Source organism: Schistocerca nitens, chromosome 5 (genome assembly GCF_023898315.1).
Source record: "Schistocerca nitens isolate TAMUIC-IGC-003100 chromosome 5, iqSchNite1.1, whole genome shotgun sequence".
Lineage (NCBI taxonomy): Eukaryota > Metazoa > Arthropoda > Insecta > Orthoptera > Acrididae > Schistocerca > Schistocerca nitens.
This window is the reverse complement of record NC_064618.1, coordinates 562,444,996-562,462,589: the sequence shown is the minus strand read 5'-3', so window position 1 is coordinate 562,462,589 and position 17,594 is coordinate 562,444,996. Positions and strand designations below refer to the sequence as shown.

The 17,594-nt window shown below is 45.6% G+C and overlaps 1 protein-coding gene across 1 annotated transcript in view; it reads right to left on the bottom strand.

The window, feature by feature from the left end:
- LOC126260579 (potassium voltage-gated channel protein Shaker) overlaps nt 1–17,594 on the bottom strand; it is a 1,077,050-nt gene that overhangs the window by 878,918 nt on the left and 180,538 nt on the right. The window lies entirely within an intron of this gene.

Here is a 17,594-nt window from a genome sequence, read left to right as displayed (position 1 = left end):
CGACCGAGCACAAGGCGTAACGCTGCTGAGACAGTTCAGGAAGAAATGGAGACTATAGCGGGTTGGTCTATGCACGGGGAAGTCAGCGCTCGTGCAGACGCACGTCGCACCGGCATTCCATACACTACTGTTTGGTTGGCACTGAGGCGTATCCTCCGATGCTATCCGTACAAAATCCATCGGCATCATGAACTGTTACCTGGCGATTTAGTGAAGCGGAGGACATTTGCGGTGTGGGCGTTTCAAAAGATGGCGGAAGACGACGATTGGTTGAGTAACGTGTTGTGGACCGACGAAGCTTATTTCACGCTCAGAGGGTCAGTCAACGGCCACAACTGCAGAATTTGGGCTACCGAAATCATAGAACTATCGTGGGAACACCATTGTACGACGAGAAAGTCACGGTATGGGTTGGATTTACCACATCTACCGTTATCGGGCCTTTTTTCTTCGAGGAAATGCGTGGTTCTGGTTTTGTAATTGCTACGGTGACGGGTGAGAGGTACGCCGATATGTTACAGAATCGCATCATCCCCAGCTTGGCTGATAAACACCTGCTGGAACGTACGATGTTTATGCAGGATGGCGCTCCATTCCATATTGCTAGACGCGTGAAAGATCTCTTGCGCGCGTCGTTTGGTGATGATCGTGTGCTCAGCCGCCACTTTCGTCATGCTTGGCCTCCCAGGTCCCCAGACCTCAGTCCGTGCGATTATTGGCTTTGGGGTTACCTGAAGTCGCAAGTGTATCGTGATCGATCGACATCTCTAGGGATACTGAAAGACAACATCCGACGCTAATGCCTCACCATAACTCCGGACATGCTTTAAAGTGCTGTTCACAACATTATTCCTCGACTACAGCTATTGTTGAGGAATGATGGTGGACATATTGAGCATTTTCTGTAAAGAACATCATCTTTGCTTTGTCTTACTTTGTTATGCTAGTTATTGCTATTCTGATCAGATGAAGCGCCATCTGTCGGACATGTTTTGAACTTTTGTATTTTTTTGGTTCTAATAAAACCCCATGTTATTCCAAGCATATGTGTCAATTTGTACCTTTCTATCTGCATTATTCCGTGATTTATTCAGTTTTCAATTTTATACTGAACTTATGATCACCGGGTATATCTACATATTTGCTGTGTAAGTCGTTTTATGGAGCGTGGCGGAGGGTACATTGTGTACCTCTGTCACTTCCCCACATTTCCTATTTCATACGTGAATAGTGCTCGTGATGAACGATTGTTCACAAGGCTTCGTGTGGGTTCAAATCTCTGTAATTCTGTCTTCATGATATTTTAGTGAGTTATACGCACGAGGAAGCATTATACTGGTTGGCCCTTCTAGGAACGCACATTCCCGGGATTTTGGCAGTAAAGCAAAGCGCTCCTCGTGCAACATACGCCACTGGAGTTGGCTGAGCATCACCGTGACTTTTCTGCACAAACTAAACAAAGCCGTAAGCAAACACCCCTCTCTTATTCGTATCTTCTCTGTTTCAGTCAAACTTGCTACGGCTTATAGCCTCAGAAGTATTACTGAAGTATCGGTCGAACTAGGATGTTATAACCCATCTCCTTTGTGAATGGCTTGCACTTCCAGACGATTCTGCCAATAGTTCTCATTCTGGCACCTGTTGTCCCTAAAGTGTTCATTCAGTTACACATTCTCCTAGATGTTTAATGGATGTGACTGCTCCCAGTGACTGTTTGGCTGCGTTTTATTTGATAGGAACCGCTCGATCCAATTATAAAGCTCGTCTCAAACTCCCTACTTTGTGCGTTAGACAAAAGTGGGGAAGTCTTCTGGAAGTCAAGGAACACAGTCACCAACCTGGGTGCCGGCATCTAACGCCTTCTGGGTCACAATTGATGAACGCAGCTAGCTGAGTTTCATGCGATCGTCATCTGTGGAATTTATTTTCATTCTTACACAGAGGATTTTCGATATCCACAAAGATAAAGATACAAGAGCCTAATATGTGTCTCAAAATTCTACAGAAAACTGACGTCTGCGATACAGGAGTGTAGTTCTACTGTGAAACTTCTGGAAAACCGTAGTGCCTGGCAAATTTTTCCAATAAATAGAAACTGTTGGGCTTTCCAGGGACCAACAATCGTCTACTGCTAGAAGAGAGCAAGTGGGAGAATTCTCTATTTTCTTTGATTAGACCTAGAATTTTCCTCAAGATCTTCTGCATTTCTTTCTTTCCAGTATCTCGATCAGATCTATTCAAAGCCAGGCATACTATGGCATACAGGTGCCCCAGTGATGTTATTGCGCAGCAATCTAGTTTCCTGGGGTTAACTGACAATGGTTCAAGAAATCAACCAAACATTTTATTTTTGGAAAATTGCGGTTTGCAAACAGCTAAAGTGTTACTGTAGTAAACAACGACTTCCGGTCAAAAATGTACCGTCGTCAGGTATACACAATCCGTCCACTAAGTTCCGAAACTTATTTTATTATTGACGTACGAGCTATGTCAGCACAGTAACTAAGGTGGCATCTCGAACTAATAACTGTAAACAGAAGTTGTGCATTCAACCTGTCAGCAGGTAACGTTAAGTGTGGACGTGCGACCGCAGTGTATAAACGATGTTGTGTCAAATCGCAGTGGAGCAACATCTCTAAACCAATGGTTCAAGTCATTCCCCAGAACGCTTTGAAGACGAGAAAAGTGTGTGAAAGCTTGTCCCGCAGACCCTTACTGCCGAAAAAAGAAACAACGACGTGTGCACGTCTGCTGCGAATTGATTGAAATTAAAGTCGTGGAGGATCATTTGCTGGAAAAAATCATCAAGAGTGACGAAAATTGCCGTTATCTATACGAATCTACCATATAATGACGAAGTTCAGAAGTCCACATGAAGGGTGAACGCTTTGACGACACATCCGACATTCAACCCATAGTGACGCGAGCGTTGACCGACACCCAAAGAATGACTATTCTGACAGTTTCATGTGGTTTTATGAACACTCTGTGCATTGTGCTGAAGTATGGGGCGAGTATGTAAAACATCTGAACACTGAAACTACGATATTAACTTTTATCTGTCTTTTATTAATCCAGTCTCGAAAATTTTTGGACTGACAAGGTAAGGTGACATCATTAATCAGACACACGACGTCACATTATACCAGATGATGGTTGTTTAAGAAAGTGTCAATATAGTTGCGTGGATATCATGATGTGAACAGTAAATCACCAACTCCTCAAAATGATGTCTGTTTGTGTTTGTGGTAATAAAACATTTATGTATGTCACTGTTCTTATTAATAAAATATCAGGCCTCTGTGGCACTAATAGTGGGATCGACAGAAAATTATACTAGTGTGGGTGGAGCTGGGCTGTGGAGATAACAACAGACCGTGGCCCGCCCTACAGAACCGTACCATGTATCTGCGCATGTCTCGTCCTCGTGTTTGCCGCTGTTCTGACTACGCGAAGCCCAGATGGCGAGCGCCTTTCAGCCGGGGAAGAGCGCGTTTGTTCGACACGAGTGTGGCCGACGGGGTCCTTGCTAGTCCTCGTGTGTTGCGCAATTCGACCCTGGGAGCGGCTGGGGCCAGAGGCGCTGTTTGCGTTGGTCCCAAACAACGCGTCAGCCGGAGCAGAAACATTCCGCGATCACGTCTGGGTGTCGGCCGAGAAGGATATGCAGCGAAAGACGCCCGCCGCGCTGTGCCTTGCTAAGCGCTGGCCGAACACATCTGGCGGCCTCAAGACGCCTTTCCGCACTGCGCCCTAACACTCGGCTCGCTCCACTGACACACTTTGCTCGTACTGAGTAAACGTAGCTGGCAGTTTCCGTTGTATTCGCGGGAAAAATACTGTTCTTACATCCAGATATCTCTCTATAATTTGCAGAGAGTTTTCGATCATGTTAGATCTCATAGCAAGCATTTCTTGTCCGGTGATCAATTTTTTGGATCTTAGTTCTGTGGATTCTGTAAATGATCTTAATATGACGACGAGTTCACACTGAACCACTTCGCTGTTACAAGGGTGTCTCATTAAGAAAGATGCACCAGGAGGAAACTATTGTGTTTTACACTTTGGACAGTTACATTGACGTTGTAGTCTGTACGCATCACCGCAAACGGTGGGTGGAGGCAAAAGAGGGCGCTTGCTTGCCGCTGGCGCCCCCCCCCCCCCCAATCATCCGCATTCCCCGCTGGAATTTGGTGTAGAGTGTTTTTATTCATTACAGGCTTCTCATATTCCGTGGAAAACCTTCAATTCTCTCGGATATAACAAGTTATTTGTATCACCTACAAAATTTAATTTTTATGGCATGACATTTCTGGAAACTGACCAACTCGTTTGTCTCCCCTTGGATGAATTCCTGTGGACGCCCATGCTCTGTACACGTATCCTTCTGTTCTGTGATCAGTTGTATGAAGTTCCACCTTGCAGCTAGCACAACACACAAAATATTTTGCCTTCAACATTCCTAAGGGTAGCTTGCAAAGGCACTGGACTCTAATATTTAGACCTATACCTGTCATTTGATGTATGATGTAGATTATCGTTAGGTATATTTACGCTGTAAGAGGTCCACAGAAGGCGCAGAATTTACGATCACACCACTGATCCGTATGTGAGACCCGTAACAAACAGGACTATCAGGGCATACTGAACGTATACAATGTCCATCAGAGAGTGAGTCTTCTCACCAGTGACCCAGGGAAATGTGACGGGACCGCCCTTGTTGTTCTTGTTCTTCACAAACATAAACGATCTGACGTATAGGATGAACACGTGACTGTCTGTTAAACATGCTTTAATGTGAAAGAAACTGTCGTCTTTAAGTGACTGAGAGATGATATAGGATGACTTGGACGGAATTTTTATTTAATGTGATGAATGGAAGCTTGCTCTGAGTGTGGAAAAATTTAAGTAAGTGAAAATGAGTAGGAAAAACCACCCCGTGATGTTCGAACACAGTATACCGGCATGCTGCTTGAAAGTGTCAAGTCTGTTAAATATCTACTCTGAACGGCCAAAACATTATAACCACTGCCCACTGGGACTTTGGATGCCGCCTGGTGGCGTTGTCGGCACATGAAGCTATAATGAAAGTCTGTAAGCGGAGCAGACACGGACGGGGATCACCCTAGCGAAGATATGGGCTGCAAACGGGGAAAACCATTGAGATAAGCGACTTTAACAAAGGGCAGATTATATTTACGCAGAACCTCTGAACGACTATCTCGAAAACGGCGAAGCTGTGTGACTGTCCACGTGCTACTTGTCGTGAGCATATACGGAAAGAGGTAGGAGGACAGTGCCGGCCGCGGTGGTCTCGGGGTTCAGGCGCTCAGTCCGGAACCGCTTGACTGCTACGGTCGCAGGTTCGAATCCTGCCTCGGGCATGGATGTGTGTGATGTCCTTAGGTTAGTTAGGTTTAAGTAGTTCTAAGTTCTAGGGGACTGATGACCACAGACGTTAAGTCCCATAGTGCTCAGAGCCATTTGAACCATTTTTTAGGAGGACAGTGAAACTACCACTAGGCGCTAAATGATTGGACGTCCACTACTCTTCATAAAATGCGGGGTTCGGAGGCTTGTCTGCTCTGTAAAGTAGGTCACATGCTGATCTGAGGCATCTCTGCAGAAAGAGCACAATGTTGGTGCACGCACAAGTGCTCATCGTACATTGTTGAACATGGAACTCGCTACGTGTTCACGTGTTGACCCAAAGATATCGTCCATTACGACTGCAGTGGGCACGGGACCATAGTGATTCAACCGTCGAGCAACGGAAACATATCGGCTCTTTGGGTGAATCACATTTTTGCTACATTAGGTCGACTGTGGTTTCCACAAACGTCGTCATCGAGACGAACGGCGGTTCGAAACATTTAGCGCGCCACCGACGCAGGCTGGTGGGGTCAGTATTATGCTATGCGGGACATTTTCCTTCACTTGCATGGGACCCGTAGTAGTAATCGAAGACACACCGATAGCTGCGAACCACCTGCATGCTTGACGTCTTCCTCGACGGCGGCGCCATCTTTCAGTAGTGTAATTGTCTGTGCCTGATGTAAATCCTATGGAACCCGTCTAGGGCGACATCGGGCGCCATCGCCAGGTACGTAAATCAGCGACCCGAATTTTAGCGAATTACATGACCTGTGCATGGAAATTTTATGCCACGTACCTCCACAAACCTACCAATAAACTTTCGGATCCGTGATACGCAGAATCTGTGATGCGGACAAACAAGCTACTAAGCAGGTGGTTCAAATGGATCTGAGCACTATGGGACTTAACTGTTGAGACCATCAGTTCCCTAGAACTTAGAACTATTTAAACCTAACTAACCTAAGGACATCACACACATTCATGCCCGAGGCAGGATTCGAACCTGCGACATAGCGGTCGCGCGGTTCCAGACTGAAGTGCCTAGAACCGCTCGGCCACACCAGCCGGCTATTAAGCAGATGGTCATACAGTTGTGGCTCATCAGTGTATGCGTAACTCTGAAAAGTGACACGAACTCTGACGAGCAGGCAAGTTAGGTTGTGGTGAAAGCAAATGGTCGACTTCGGTTTGTGTGAATTCTAGCAAAGTTTGGCCCACTTACAAAGAGAGATGACATACGGAATACTTGTGCGACCTAATCTTCCGAACTGCTCGTTTGTTTGGGATGCCCACCAGGGAAGATTAAATGAAGACATCTAAGCAGTTCAAAGGCGTGCTGTTATTTTTGTTACACGTAGATACCAGTATTACGAAATTCCTCCATGAACTCAAATGGGAATACTTCGAGGGAAGAAGTCGTTTTCTTTGAGAAACACTACTGAGGAATACATTTTCTTTACTTCACGTCTATGGTCACAAATTTCTTGTCATCAGACTACCGGTTTCGCTCTATAATGACAATCTTCAGATATGTTTTATAAAAACATCTTCAAATATACTGGAACCATAGTGGCATCGTCAATGGCCCCAGTATAGTATTATAGACCGAAACCTGTAGTATGATGACAAAAAGTTTGTGACCTAGACATGAACTAAAAGAAATTTATTCTATATTCGGGTCACTGTTCGAGTCACGAAAATATTGCAGCTTGTGAAACTATTGAGGAAGTTTAGAGAACCGAGATTTGCGACATACTGCAAAAAGATCCTACTGCCACCAACATGCATCTCACTCAACGGCCACGAAGACAAAATAAGAAAAAACAGGGCTCGTACGAAATCATACAGACGGTCGTTTTTTACTCATTGCATTTTGCGAGAGGAACTGAAAAGGAAATGATTGGTAGGGGTACAGGGTACCCTCCTCCAGCGTGGTATTGTGGCTTGCAAAGTATGAATGCAGATATAAAGGGTGTCAATAAATTACTTATCAAAAACAACCTTTAATTGTGGAAAATGTGACTAACTTACAGGAATCTTTGATACAGAACTGAATGCAATATATCTGCAGGATTTATTTCCGACTAAAACTGTTAGTTCTCGACGTTCGCGTTAGATGGTATTCGGGAAGGAATTATTTCAGCAGTCATCACAGAATCGTATAACGGTGCAGGGCGTGCACATTGTTGTTTGTAGTATCATGAATCCAAATCCGCCACTACAGTTCACACTCTATTCTGTACTAAATATCGCAAGCCGGCTATTGTTACCGAGCGGTTCTAGGCGCTTCAGTCTGGAACCGCGCTGCTGCTAAGGTCGCAGGTTCGAATTCGGGCTCGGGCATGGATGTGTGTGCTGTCCTTAGGCTAGTTAGGTTTAAAGTAGTTCTAAGTTCTACGGGGCTGATGATCTTAGATGTTAAGTCCCATAGCGCTTAGAGCCATTTGAACTAATTTTGAAATACCACAAACCGCCAACTCAAAAGCAAACTGTTATTAATTGGTACAATCGTTTCAGCGAAACTGGCTGTGTATCACAAGGGACGTCGGGTCAGGATCGGCCAATAGTCTCTGACGCAGCAATTGAACAAGTTCGGCAGTCTTAGATTCGTAGTCTGTTAAACCAATGAAACGTGCCAGCTTATAAACGAATATGCCTAGTTTTACAATGCAGAATTTTCACTGAACTGTAGTAGCGGATCTGGATTCTTGAAACCGTAATCTACACTGTGCCAGCTCTGCACCGTTATACGACTCCTTGACGACTGTTGGAATGACTCATTTGCGCATGCCACCTAGCGGGAATGTCTGGCACTAATGGTGTTAAGCGTCAGTAAAACCTGAAGAGACACTGAGGTGCCAACAGTAGTGGGACAGCGATATTCATGTATACAGACTGTGGTAGTATCTCGTACATAAGTTACAAAAGGACAGCGCACTGATGAAGCTGCCATTTTTACTCAGCGATTCATGTAAAAAGGTTTCCTACGTTATTGTAGCCGCAAAATGGGAATTAATAGACTCTGAACGTGAGATGGTAGTTGGCGCTAGAAGCGTGGGACATTCCATTTCAGAAATCTTTAGAGAATTCAGTACTCCGAAATCCACACAGTCAAGAGAGTGGTGAAAATACCAACTTTACCTCTCACCACGGACAAGGCAGTAACCGACGGCCTTCACTTAATGAAAGAGAGCAGCGGCGTTTACGTAGAGTTGTCAGTGCTTCCAAGCAAGCGAAAATGCTTGGAATAACCGCAGAAATCAATATTCATCTGTTAAGACAGTGTGGCGAACTTTGGCGTTGGGCTATGGCAGCAGACGACCGACACGAGTGTGTTTGCTGACGGCGCAACATCGCCTGCAGTGCCTCTCCTGGGCTCGTGACAGTATCGGTTGAACTCTAGACAACTGTAAAACCGTGCTTGGTTAGATGCATCCCGGTTTCGGTTGCTAGGCGCTGACGGTAGGGTTCAAATGTGGTGCAGACCCCACGAAGTCGTGGATCTAATTTGTCAATAAGGCACTGTGCAAGCTGGTGGTAATTCCATAATGGCTTGGGTTGTATTTACATCAAATGGACTGGGTGCTCTGATCCAACTGAACCGTTTATTGATTGCAAATGGTTAAGTTAGGCTAATTGGAGACCTTTTTCAGCCATTCATGGTATTCATGTTCCCAAACAACGAAGAAATTTTTATGGATGACAATGCGCCATTTCGCTTGGCCCCATAGTTTTCCATTGGTTTGAAGAACATTCCGGAGAATTAGAGGTCACCCGGATCGCCGGACGTGAGAATCCCATCTAACATTTGTAGGACGTAATCGAGAGCTCAGTTCGAGCACAAAATCTTCTACCGGCAACACTTTCACAATTATTGACGGATTTAGAGACAGCGTGGCTCAATATTTCTGTGGGCGACTTCCAACAATTTGTTGAGCCCCACCACGTCGAGTTGCTGCACTAAGGCGGGTAACAGAAGGTCCAGCACGATATTAGGAGGTATCCTGTAACTTTGCCCGCCCGGTTGGCCGTGCGGTCTAACGCACGGCTTTCCGGCTGGGAAGGAGCGCCTGGTCCCCGGCACGAATCCGCCCAGCGAACTTGTGTCGAGGTCCGGTGAACCGGCCAGTCTGTGGATGGCTTTTAGGCGGTTTTCCATCTGCCTCCGCGAAAACGGGCTGGTTCCCCTTATTCCGCCTCAGTTACACTATGTCGGCGATTGCTGCGCAAACAAGTTCTCCACTTACGCGATCACCACCACTACTCTACCACGCAAACATAGGGGTTACACTCGTCTGGTGTGAGACGTTCCCTGGGGGGTCCACCGGGGGCCGAACCGCACAATAATCGTGGGTTCGGTGTGGGGCGGCGGAGGGGTGACGTGGACTGCGGTAGTCGTCGTGGGGTTGTGGACCACTACACCTGCGGCAGGGACGGAGTCTCTCCGTCGTTTCTAGGCCCCCGGGTAACATACAATACAATACAATCCTGTAACTTTTGTCACCTCAGTGTATAATGCGTTCAGTGCTGATCAAACACGACTTTAAGTTATTTACCCCTTTCACTATTAAAGGTAATATGTATGTATTTATTGAACTGGGGACCTGGAAACGATGGAGAGGCTTCGTCCCCGCCGTAGCGCTCAGTGGTTCAGAACCCCACAACAGGCTACAGCAGTCCACTAACACCACCACCGCCGCCCCACACCGAACCCCTACTAGTGTAACCCAATGCTTGCGTGTAGAGTAATTACGATGTGCCGGCCGGGGTGGCCGAGCGGTTCTAGGCACCACAGTCTGGAACCGCGCGACCGCTACGGTCGCAGGTTCGAATCCTGCCTGGGGCATGGATGTGTATGAGTGTATGATGTCCTCAGGTTAGTTAGATTTAAGTAGTTCTAAGTTCTAGGGGACTGATCAAATGGCTCTGAGCACTATGCGACTTCTGAGGTCATCAGTCGCCTAGAACTTAGAACTAATTAAACCTAACTAACCTAAGGACATCACATACAACCATGCCCGAGGCAGGATTAGAACCTGCGACCATAGCGGTCGCTCGGCTCCAGACTGTAGCGCCTAGAACCGCACGGCCACTCTGGCCGGCTGGGGACTGATCATCTCAGAAGTTAAGTCCCATAGTGATCAGAGCCATTTTAATTACGGTGTACGCGTATGTGGAGAGAGTGTTTGCGCAGCAATCGCCGGCATAGTGTAACTGAGGCGGAATAAGGGGAACTAGCCCGCATTCGTCGATGCTGATGGAAGACCGCTTTAAAAACCATCCACAGACTGGCCGGCATACCGGACCTCGACACTAATCCGCCGGGCGGATTCGTGCCGGGGACCGGCACGTTTTCCCGCCCGGCAAGCCATGCGTTAGACCTAACGGCTAACCGGGCGGGCAGGTTACAGGATACTATAAATCTAACTTTAATGTTGCAACCCCTAAGAGTTTCTGCCTCCTCTAAATCAGCCAAAGAAGGCACTCGTTTCTATTTACGTCAAGACTGACTAACTCTAACATGAATCGAAAAGTGCCGTATGTCAGTGAAAAGTTGCACTTGACGTTGGAGACCGATAGCCCGTTCATGCGTGTCTGGTGTTCTGTTATTGACGTCCAGAGGACCATAGTATATTCGAGAGAACAGCAGTGGCGGAATATGAGAGACTGCCAAATGACACACGCGTCCCATCTTTTACGGGCGCTGCGCGATCTACTGGAGGTGGGGACCAGCCGGTCCGCAGCCTCGCGTCTCGTGTGACACGGGCGCCTCCCTTTGGTCTGGCGTTGAGCGCTATTCCTTCGCGCTCTGTCGACTCATCGCAACGCTTGCTTTGAAGTCTACAAGCGGACGACAGAAGTGCGAAGTGCAGAGGCATTGCCAGCTTTCCTCCCCACAATTCACCCTGCAGTTTGGTATCGCACCAACTGAACAACTCACTCAGTGCAACGAGGCGAGCATCCAAGCACGTGTTGATCTTCCGACACACCGAGACATGTTTGCAATACACTAGAAGAAATATCACCTCATTCATTATGTCTACCTTGATTACACGTTAGTGAATAATTAACAATAACCGGTTTCGCCTTACATCATTAAGAGTATTCTGATAAGGGTATCAACGTTAAATAGTTTGTACACTCCGGTACAAGTGACTACGTACCTGCTTCCTTCAGACAGATAATATTCAGTTCACAAACCAGGGCGGATTTGAAAAGCATTTCTCACACGAAACTCAGCTTGCCCTTTTCTCTCAAGACATCCTGCGGACCATGGATGCAGGCCAACAGGCAGATTCCATACTCCTGTATTTTCGGAAAGCCCTTGAAATGGTGTCACATTGCAGAATGTTAACGAAGGAACAGATTTCAAGATAAATTAAGTGCATGGCTCTAAGAATACAGTAGTAAGAGAACTCAGTACGTTGTCCTCGACGTCAAGTGTTGATCAGGGACGGATTAGTCGTCAGGATTGCCCCAGGAAAGTGTGACGGGACCACTATGTTCTACATATACATTAATGAGCTGACGCACAAAGTGAGCAGCACACTGCCCCTGTGTGCTATATGCTGTGGTGTACGGGGAGGCGTCAAGTGAATACAGGAGGATACAAGATGACTTAGACAAAACTTCTGTTTTGTGTGATGGATGGCAGCGAGCTCAAACTAAAGCGAGTAGGAAAAACAAACCCGTAATATTCTGGTACGGGACTAGAGATGTCCTGCTTGACACATTCAAGTCGTTTAAATATTTAGGTGTAACGAAAATGGTTCAAATGGCTCTGAGCACTATGGGACTCAACTGCTGTGGTCATAAGTCCCCTAGAACTTAGAACTACTTAAACCGAACTAACCTAAGGACAGCACACAACACCCAGCCATCACGAGGCAGAGAAAATCCCTGACCCCGCCGGGAATCGAACCCGGGAACCCGGGCGTGGGAAGCGAGAACGCTACCGCACGACCACGAGATGCGGGCATTTAGGTGTAACGTTGCAGAACGATATGATATGGAACGGCCACTGAGGAGTATAATAGGGAAGGCGGGTGCTCGACTCCGTTTTATGTGGATAATTTTGGGAACGTGCGGTTCATCTGTGAAAGAGACCGCATATAGGACGTTAGTGTGAGCTATTCTTGAGTGTTGCTCGAGTGTTTGGGATCCGCACGAGGTTAGATTACAGGAAGACATCGAAGCAATTCAGAGGCGGGCCACTAGATTTGTTGCCGGTAGGTTCGAGCAACACGTATGTATTACGGAGATACTTCGTGAATTCAAATGGGAATCCCTGAAAGGAAAACTACGTTTTTCCGCGATGCACTGTTGAGAAAATTTAGAGACCCGGCATTTATGGCTGACTGCAGATCGATTCTACTGTCATCAACGTACATTTCGCGCGGATAGCATGGAGATAAGTGAAATTAGGGCTCGTGGGTGGGATATACGCTTTTCTCTCGCTCCATATGTGAGTGGAAAAGGAAAGGAAATCGCTAATAGTGATACTAGATACCTTCCACCATGCGATGTGCGGTGGCTTTCAGAGGATGTGTGAACATATGTATCTAGAACGTCGTGCTGAAAGTCCTACTTTTTTATGAAATGAATGAAAATAGTGAAACTTGTTGCGGCGGTAAGATTACTACAGTCGTGAATTAGTATCCGACGTTGAATAATTAATTATGTGTATCTCAACATGAGACTCTGGTTTATGGAATAGTAATAAAAGTATATCAGCTTTGAAATACTTTACAAATGTTACTTTAGATCTTAGCTGGAAATGGTGCTAACAAACTGAAGTTACCTCTGGGAACTCAGGCCACGGAGAGATGGTCCAGTGAGTATAAAATGAATACAGGACTAGTATTCGGATAACCAAGGTGTATATCGTTTCCCCGAATCTTTACCATTGTAGGCTTGAATTACTTCGTGGAGGCGACACCTTTTAGTCTACGTCTACATAAATTGTCCATAATCCGCCGTACAAAACACAGAGGTGGGAACCTTGTATGACTACCAGTCATTTCCCGTCCTGTACCATTCACAAACACAGCGAGGAAAAAACGACAGTCTATATTCCTCCGTGGAAGCCCTAATTTTGTTTATATTCGATGTCCTTACATGCGCAATGTAAGTTGGCGCCAGTGAAATCGTTCTGTAGTCTGCTTCAAATGCCAGTTCTCTAAATTTTTTCAGTTGTGTTCCTCGAAAAAAACATCGCCTCCCCTCCAGGGATTTCCATTTGAGTTCCCAAGGCACCTCCGTAATATTAGCGTCTTGATCGAACCTCCCGCTAACAAATCTAGTAGCCCTCTTCTGAATTGCTTCGATGTCTTCCTTTAATCCCAAACAGTCTAGCAGTACTCAAGAATGGGTCGCACTAGCATTCTATGTGTGACCTCCTTTACTGATGAACCATACTTTCCTAAAATTCTCGCAATAAACCGAAGTATTACAGTCACCTTCCTTACTGCAGTCCGTAAGTGCTCCTTCCATTTCATATCACTCTGCGACATTCCGCCTAGGTATTTAATCGAAAAGCATTACTGATACTGTATTCGACCATTACGGGATGATTTTTCCGACTGATCTGCATTAACTTACTTTACAGTTAGAGGTAGTTGCCATTTATCATTCCAACTACAAATTTTGTCTAAGACACCATGTATCCTCCAACAGTCATTCAACACAGCATCATTAAACAACGGCACATTGCTGGTCACCATGTCAGACACATCATTTTCACATAGAAAGAATAATAGCTGTCCGATCACACTTCCCTGGGGACTCCTGACGATAGTCTTGTCTTTGATGAACACTTGGCTTCGAGGACAACGTACTGGGCCCTATTAAGAACTTTTCGAGTCTTTTCATTTCCCCATCCTTGTCCAACAAATTCTACGTCCTCCTACTTTTAGATAAATATGGCGGACTACGAAACTCCTCTCATCAACTAAACTGAAAAGTAGGGATTCAGATTCCTAGAAATGCCAATAATTTACTTAAGCATGTGTAGTAGTATACTAGCAGAGTCCATCCACAGGGCGAAAACATTCGAAAACTACTACTCTGCTGCTGTCGCCAGCCTCTCCAAATGCTACCCTGTACTGTCCGCACAAGTCAATGACCTGTGGCTTTTAAGAACACTTGTGTATATCACCCCCAACACGTTTGCCCGAAGAGTAACGTACACAACCAGTTCTCCGTCAGTCAGTTAGCAAAGCAAATACTTCTCCCAGCTACGCTTCTTTCTCTTTTCATTTGTGACTCAGTCATGCCAGTTTATTTTCTCTTATCTTCATCAACAGAGTTTTGTCACGCTCCTCTCTCTCTCTCTCTCTCTCTCTCTCTCTCTTTCTCTATGTCCATTGCTTCTCCATTGCTTCTAGCGCTCATACTTTGTTCGATATATGATCGTTATGCGAATCAGGCAAAATCGCTTTGAGCGTCGCCGGAATCTTCCCACAGTCGGACCAGGTGGACGACACCCAACACCGTGTCCCGCTGTGTGAAGAAGTCCTCAATAGCCTCCTGCACATTCTCGTCCGACAGAAATCGCCGACCCTTCAAGGACTTTCTTAAGGGAGTGAAGGGGTGATAATCACATAGGGAGGGATCAGTACTACAGGTTGTGTGCTCGAGTGACTTCCTCTTAAGTTGGCGTAACTTCAGCGTTACCATATTTGTGATATTGGGAAGTGCATTATTACGAAGCCGTAGCACTCTTTGTCGCCGTTTTCTCGGATGTCTTGCCTTGATTTCGCTCTGCAATTTCCGTATACACATTCTCCACTATCCGATGGATGTTTACCTGTGTTTGTCCTTCGTCAGTCAACAAAAGAACAGCAGCAGCACGTTGGTACTGTTTTGACGCATTTCGTAATAAAGTCAGCATCGTTTACGTTTCCGCATTTGTCAGCCTTACGTCTTAAAGAAACGACAGGGGCACTACTCCCTTGCCTGCGTGTCAGTGTTTACATAGCCGCACTGGAGTTGAGCTACTTTGCGTATACGTTGCAGTAACGCCATCAAACGGAAACCTCTTGATCGCCTTACCCTCCAATAATTTGTATTTACTGTTGTACTTCTTATGAACAATTAATGTAAATTGTGTATGTTCTTCTGTACTATAGTAATTAGATGGCGCTGGAATAGATGCAAGAGAATGTCTGGTGGTTCTAGATGTGTTAGGTTAAACAAATAAATGATTAAATATCAAAATGGTTCAAATGGCTCTGAGCACTATGGGACTTAACTTCTGAGGTCATCAGTCTTCTAGAACTACTTAAACCTAACTAAACTAAGGACATCACACACATCCATGCCCGAGGCAGGATTCGAACCTGCGACCGTAGGGGTCGCGTGATTCCAGACTGTAGCGCCTAGAACCGCTCGGCCACCCCGGCCGGCAATGACTAAATAAATAAAAAAAATTTGCGGAAGATAAACTGAAGAGACATCTAGCTCTCCCCTGTAGTTATTCCCTGAATACAAAACCAAGAAACCACTTTGACTTTGAGTTCTAACATAAGAGATACAGTGGAGAAAATACCGTCTTGAAAGTCTTCCACTACCTGACTCTCATAATCTACGCCAGCCTTCATACAACACTGTGTGCTGTGTATGCTATTAATTCCTCTCACGAGAATCAATAATTTTCTTGATTCTGAGAAACCTAGCGGATGCCGTGTTTACATTTTGCTCTTGAAGCTACACGGCGGAACTGCTCAAGATAGGGCAATTTATTTCTGTCGGCGGAGTTTGCAGGCTCTCGCTTTCGGTTATTAACAAGAACTGTTAGCATTACTTCTGATTCGTAACGTGTTGGTGTGGAAAAGTTATACAGATAGTCCGCTTCACACTGTACATGTAAACGTACAAAACGTTTATCACTATTTACGCAACTTAATTTCGTCTCCACACTGTTCAGCCCCTAGGAAGTAGTAAGTTATTACCGGTGCGGTTTCATTTGATACGGTAGCTCGACAGAGAATAAGTTCCTTTGATTACTGCCGACAGCAAAGTTCCTCAGCAACCATTCACACATGGCCAGCACAAGTTTGGCTCTGAGCACTATGGGACTCAACTGCTGAGGTCATTAGTCCCCTAGAACTTAGAACTAGTTAAACCTAAATAACCTAAGGACATCACAGACATCCATGCCCGAGGCAGGATTCGAACCTGCGACCGTAGCGGTCTTGCGGTTCCAGACTGCAGCGCCTTTAACCGCACGGCCACTTCGGCCGGCTAGCACAAGTTTATCAAATCAAATGGCTCTAAGCACTATGGGACTTAACAACTGAGGTCATCAGTCCCCTGGACTTAGAACTACTTAAACCTAACTAACCTAAGGATATCACACACATTCACGCCCGAGGCAGGATTCGAACCTGCGACCGTAGCACACAAGTTTATCGCTAACGAAAATTCATACAAAGTGATAAAGACTTACTAGCATGTTTCTTAATTTTTAGCAATTAAGGAACTGGAAGATTTATGCAAACGTGACTACAAATCTCTTGAAGATGATCCGCGTGTGGAAAGTTCAAAACAAGGACGCGACATACGAGCTTAGCGATGCGTCGATGATTAGATCATCAGCGACGGAGAACACATTCGAACTGGGGAAGGATATCGTCTGTGCTCTTTCGAAGCAACCTTCTAGGCATTCTTTTTGAGCAGTGTGACAAACCACGGAAAACCTAAATCTTGATGGGTGGACGGGGAATTTTGACCGCCAAAAACGAGTACAGTGTGTTACCGGTGCGGCAACTCGAGAGGTAAATGGTGTTCAGACACTGCAGAAAAATGGAGAAAAGGAGCGCAGTATGGTTTTGGTGTGTGAATTAGTGGATAGCCCAGGATTTTCAGGAGAATGCCTACATTAGACACGCTGTATTACATATCAGAAAGCTGCCTGAAAGTTTACTTCCGCATTCGTTTAAGTCTTTCCAAAACCAAACACGAAAACTAAGTTGTCAATGACGTTTGGACCGTTAAAAAAATGAAACTCATTTTGTGCCTCAATTTGTCACTGTAAATGATATCTATGGTTTCCAACTTCACATAAGAAACGAGACAGTTATCAAGGCGTTGGCTGAAAACTGTTAGTTGTCCGCTGAAAGGAAAGCCAGAAAGCAATCTTCCTTCCCGGAAAGACTTCTGGTTTTGTTCTCACACACTCACTGTAGGAAAACAACCGGTAATATTTCCATTGCTTT